The 6,000-nt window shown below is 38.0% G+C and overlaps 1 non-coding gene across 1 annotated transcript; it reads left to right on the top strand.

Moving 5' to 3' along the window:
- The first annotated feature begins 2,134 nt into the window (after nt 1–2,134).
- On the top strand, nt 2,135–2,242 carry LOC112767688 (small nucleolar RNA R71). The gene has a single exon (XR_003185129.1). It is a non-coding gene; the product is annotated as a small nucleolar RNA R71 (small nucleolar RNA).
- The last annotated feature ends 3,758 nt before the right edge of the window (nt 2,243–6,000 follow it).

The following is a 6,000-nucleotide window of genomic DNA, read 5'->3' as shown; positions in this document are numbered from 1 at the left end:
TCTCATCCCTGCACCATGTGGCGTGTAAAACGCCCCTTGCTGCCAATCTTGGCGTTAAACACCAGGCCGCTGCCCATTTCTGGCGTTTAACGCCAGCTTCTTGCCCATTCTTGGCGTTAAACGCCAGTCTGGTGCCTTTTTCTGGTGTTAAACGCCCAGAATGGTGCCAGACTGGGCGTTTAACGCCCATTCTGCTACCTTTACTGGCGTTTAAACGCCAGTAACTGTCTCCTCCAGGGTGTTCTATTTTTCATTCTGTTTTCACTTTGTTTTTGCTTTTTCAATTGTTTTTGTGACTTCACATGATCATCAACCTACAGAAAACATAAAATAACAATAGAAAATAGAAAATTATCATAGAATAGTAACAATTGGGTTGCCTCCCAACAAGCGCTTCTTTAATGTCAATAGCTTGACAGTGGGCTCTCATGGAGCCTCACAGATGTTCAGAGCAATGTTGGAACCTCCCAACACCAAACTTAGAGTTTGAATGTGGGGGTTCAACACCAAACTTAGAGTTTGGTTGTGGCCTCCCAACACCAAACTTAGAGTTTGACTGTGGGGGCTCTGTTTGACTCTGTATTGAGAGAAGCTCTTCATGCTTCCTCTCCATGGTGACAGAGGGATATCCTTGAGCTTTAAACACAAGGGAGTCTTCATTCACTTGAATGATCAATTCTCCTCTGTCAACATCAATCACAGCTTTTGCTGTGGCTAGGAAGGGTCTACCAAGGATGATGGATTCATCCATACACTTCCCAGTCTCTAAGATTATGAAGTCAGCAGGGATGTAGTGGCCTTCAACCTTTACCAAGACATCCTCTACAAGTCCATAAGCCTGTTTCTTTGAATTGTCTGCCATCTCCAATGAGATTCTTGCAGCTTGTACCTCAATGATCCCTAGCATCTCCATTACAGAGAGAGGCATGAGGTTTATGCTTGACCCTAGGTCACACAGAGCCTTCTCAAAGGTCATGGTGCCTATGGTACAAGGTATTGAGAACTTTCCAGGATCTTGTCTCTTCAGAGGTAATCTCTGCCTAGTCAAGTCATCCAGTTCTTTGATGAGCAATGAAGGTTCATCCTCCCAAGTCTCATTACCAAACAACTTGGCATTTAGCTTTATGATTTCTCCAAGGTACTTAGCAACTTGCTCTTTGGTGACATCTTCATCCTCTTCAGAGGAAGAATACTCATCAGAGCTCATGAATGGCAAAAGTAAATTTAATGGAATCTCTATGGTCTCAGTGTGAGCCTCAGATTCCCATGGTTCCTCTTTAGGGAACTCCATGGAGGTCAGTGGACGTCCATTGAGGTCTTCCTCAGTGGAGATCACTGCCTCTTCCTCCTCTCCAGGTTCGGCCATGTGGGTTGTGGTTATGGCCTTGCACTTTCTTTTTGGATTCTCTTCTGTGTTGCTTGGGAGAGTACTAGGAGGGAGTTCAGTAATTTTCTTACTCAGCTGACCCACTTGTGCCTCCAAATTTCTAATGGAGGACCTTGTTTCAGTCATGAAACTTTGAGTGGATTTGATTAGATCAGAGACAATGGTTGCTAAGTCAGAGTGGCTTTGCTTAGAATTCTCTGTCTGTTGCTGAGAAGATGATGGAAAAGGCTTGCTATTGCTAAACCTGTTTCTTCCACCATTATTGTTGTTGAAACTTTGTTGAGGTCTCTGTTGATCCTTCCATGAGAGGTTTGGATGATTTCTCCATGAAGGATTATAGGTGTTTCCATAGGGTTCTCCCATGTAATTCACCTCTTCCATTGCTGGGTTCTCAGGATCATAAGCTTCTTCTTTAGAGGAAGCTTCCTTAGTACTGCCTGTTGCTGCTTGCATTTCAGACAGACTCTGAGAAATCATATTGACTTGTTGGGTCAATATTTTATTCTGAGCCAATATGGCATTCAGAGTATCAATCTCAAGAACCCCTTTCTTCTGAGCTGTCCCATTATTCACAAGATTCCTTTCAGAAGTGTACATGAATTGGTTATTTGCAACCATTTCAATGAGTTCCTGAGCTTCTGCAGACGTCTTCTTCAGATGAAGTGATCCTCCAGCAGAGCTATCCAATGACATCTTGGATAGTTCAGAGAGACCATCATAGAAAATTCCTATGATGCTCCATTCAGAAAGCATGTCAGAAGGACATCTTCTGATCAATTGCTTGTATCTTTCCCAAGCTTCATAGAGGGATTCACCTTCCTTCTGTCTGAAGGTTTGGACTTCCAGTCTAAGCTTGCTCAATTTTTGAGGTGGAAAGAACTTTGCCAAGAAGGCATTGACTAGCTTTTCCCAAGAGTTCAGGCTTTCTTTAGGTTGTAAATCCAACCATGTCCTAGCTCTGTCTCTTATAGTAAAAGGAAAAAGCATAAGTCTGTAGACTTCAGGGTCAACCCCATTGCTCTTGACAGTGTCACAGATTTGCAAGAATTCAGCTAAGAACTGATGCGGATCTTCCAATGGAAGTCCATGAAACTTGCAATTCTATTGCATTAGAGAAACTAATTGAGGCTTAAGCTCAAAGTTGTTTGCTCCAATGGCAGGGATTGAGATGCTTCTCCCATAGAAGTCAGGAGTAGGTGCAGTAAACTCACCAAGCACCTTCCTTGCATTGTTGGCATTGTTGTTTTTGGCTGCCATGGTTTCTTCTTCCTTGAAAAGCTCTGTTAGGCCCTCTAAAGAGAATTGTCTTTTAGCTTCTCTTAGCTTTCTCTTCAAAGTCCTTTCAGGTTCAGGGTCAGCTTGAACAAGTATGCCTTTATCTTTGTTCCTGCTCATTTGAAAGAGAAGAGAACAAGAAAGTAGGGAATCCTCTATGTCACAGTATAGAGATTCCTTGAGATGTCAGAGGAAAAGAAGAATAGAAGGAGGAGGTAGATAGAAGAGAATTCGAACATATAAAGAAGGAGGGAGTTCGAATTGTACCTTGAGGAGGAGTGTTAGTCCCTTAAATAGAAGGATGTGAGAAGAGGGGAAGAATTTTCGAAAATAAATTAAAAAGATTTTGAAATAATAAAAAGAAATTTGAAAATTTGATTGAGATTTTCGAAAACTAAGATTGGGAAAGAAATAAAGTGATTTTTGAAAAAGATTTTGAAATTAGAAATTAAAAAGATATGATTGAAAATTAATTTTGAAAAAGATGTGATTGAAAAGATATGATTGAAAATCAAATAAAAAAAAAGAGAAAGTTTTAAAATTAAAGTTGATTACTTAACTAACAAGAAATTAAAAGATATGATTCTTAAAATTTAAATTTGATCCTTTCTTAATAGGCAAGTAACAACTTGAAAATTTTGAAGTAAATCATTAATTTTAGCAAGGATTTTCGAAAATAGTAATAAATAAAAAAAATGGAAAGAAATTGATTTTGAAGAGATATGATTGAAAAGATATGATTTGAAAAAGATTTGATTTTGAAAAATTATGAAGATTTGAAAAAAAATTTGAATTGAAAACAAAATCTTCCCTCTAGTGTCATCCTGGCGTTAAACGCCCAGAATGGCATCCATTCTGGCATTTAACTCCCAAAACTCTACCTTTTTGGGCGTTAAACGCCCAGCCAGGTACCCTGGCTGGCGTTTAAACGCCAGTTTGCCTTTTTCACTGGGCGTTTTGAATGCCCAACTTTTTCTGTTTGATTCCTCTGCTGAATGTTCTGAATCTTCAATTCTCTGTATTATTGACTTCAAAAGACATAGTTTTAAAAATATTTTTTGAATTTTTGATGATGAGAAACAATAAAAATGCAACTAAGATCAAGTAAACAATGCATGCAAGACACCAAACTTAGAAATTTTCATACTAGAGACACTAACAAATTGAAAATGCCTATTAAAAACAACAAAACACACAAAATAAGAGTTTTTAAAGATCAGAACAAGTAAATCATCAAGAACAACTTGAAGATTAATGAAGAACATAATGCATGTATTCGAAAAATGCAAGAAGAATAAAAACATGCAATTGACACCAAACTTAAAAAGTGATACTAGACTCAAACAAGAAACATAAAATATTTTTTATTTTTATGGTTTTAAAAATTTTTTGTGATTTTCGAAACTTATATGGAAAAGAAAATAAAGAGAATCAAAACTTTTAATAAGAATTCTAGGAATCATTGCAATGCTAGTCTAAGACTCCGGTCCAGGAATTAGACATGGCTTACTAGCCAGCCAAGCTTTCAATGAAAGCTCCGGTCCAAAACACTAGACATGGCCAATGGCCAGCCAAGCTTTAGCAGATCATTGCTTTCAACAGCAAAATTGATAGAAATCAACAAGCTCTTGTGATGATAAGTTGAAACTGCGGTCCAAAAGATTAGACATGGCTTCTCAGCCAGCCAGACTTCAATAAATCATCATGGAACTCTAGATATCATTCTAAAAAACTCTGAAGAACAAAATAGAAAATCTTTTTGTATTTTTTGAAAATTTTTTTCGAAAAATAAAAAGGAAAAGTACCTAATCTAAGCAACAAGATGAACCGTCAGTTGTCCAAACTCGAACAATCTCCGGCAACGGCGCCAAAAACTTGGTTTGCGAAATTGTGATCATCAACAATGGCGCCAAAGACTTGGAGCTCTCAAACGTGAATCACACTTTGTCACAATTCCGCACAACTAACCAACAAGTGCACTGGGTCGTCCAAGTAATAAACCTTACGTGAGTAAGGGTCGATCCCAAGGAGATTGTCGGCTTGAAGCAAGCTATGGTCATCTTGTAAATCTCTGTCAGGCATATTCAAATGGTGATGGAGGATTGATAATTAAAAGATGAATAAAACATAAAATAAAGATAGAGATACTTATGTAATTCATTGGTGGATTTCAGATAAGCGTATGAAGATGCGTTGTTCCCCTTGAACCTCTGCTTTCTTATTGCCTTCTTCCAATCATTCATTCTCCTTTCCATGGCAAGCTTTATGTTGAGCATCACCGTTGTCAGTGGCTACTTTCCATCCTCTCAGTGAAAATGGTTCTGATGCTCTGTCACAACATCGGCTAATCAGCTGTCGGTTCTCGATCATGTCGGAATAGGATCCATTGATCCTTTTGCGTCTGTCACACGCCCCACAATCGTGAGTTTGAAGCTCGTCACAGCCATCCCTTCCCAGATCCTACTCGGAATACCACAGACAAGGTTCAGACATTCCGGATCTCAGGAATGGCCACCAATAATTCTAGCCTATACCACGAAGGTTCAAATCTTAGATCAGAAACCCAAGAGATACGCATTCAAGCCATTGCTAGTAGAACAGAGGTAGTTGTCAGGCACATGTTCATAGGTGAGAATGATGACGAGTGTCACGGATCATCACATTCATCAAGTTGAAGAACGAATGAATATCTTGGAGAAGAAATAGACTTGAGTTGAATAGAAAAACAATAGTACTTTGTATTAATTCATGAAGAACAGCAGAGCTCCACACCTTAATCTATGGTGTGTAGAAACTCCACCGTTGAAAATACATAAGAACAAGGTCTAGGCATGGCTGTGAGGCCAGCCTCCCGAAACGTGATCAATTGTATGAAAAGTGTGAGTAAAAGATCGATGAAAATACAATACTCTAATTCGAAAACCTTTGATGCACTTATAGAAAACTGGTACCTGCAAAAGAGGAGTTGGTTTCGCTCCCAGACAATTAGAATCGAACCACCATCGATTTGCTAAAAATCGACAAAACAATAACCTAACATGATATGATATTGTTAAAGGGATGTCTTTATGTGAATTTAATAGTAAATAATTAATAAATAATTTGATAAATTTGATTAAATTGTTATATAACAGTTCTCAATTATCAATTTTACATAAATGCTATTACATGTGAGTTTTTACTTATCGTTAATATTTTTCGATCTATTGTTTCTACCAAATACTTGTAAAGTTAGGTACGATCATAATTTTAAACTAGTGTTATCATAAAATAAGCTATGGTTATGATAGTTTTAAACTAACGTGAGTCACTGTTTTAAACCCTAAATCTTAAACTTT

Source organism: Arachis hypogaea, chromosome 17 (genome assembly GCF_003086295.3).
Source record: "Arachis hypogaea cultivar Tifrunner chromosome 17, arahy.Tifrunner.gnm2.J5K5, whole genome shotgun sequence".
NCBI lineage: Eukaryota > Viridiplantae > Streptophyta > Magnoliopsida > Fabales > Fabaceae > Arachis > Arachis hypogaea.
This window is presented reverse-complemented; position numbering and strand designations above follow the sequence as displayed.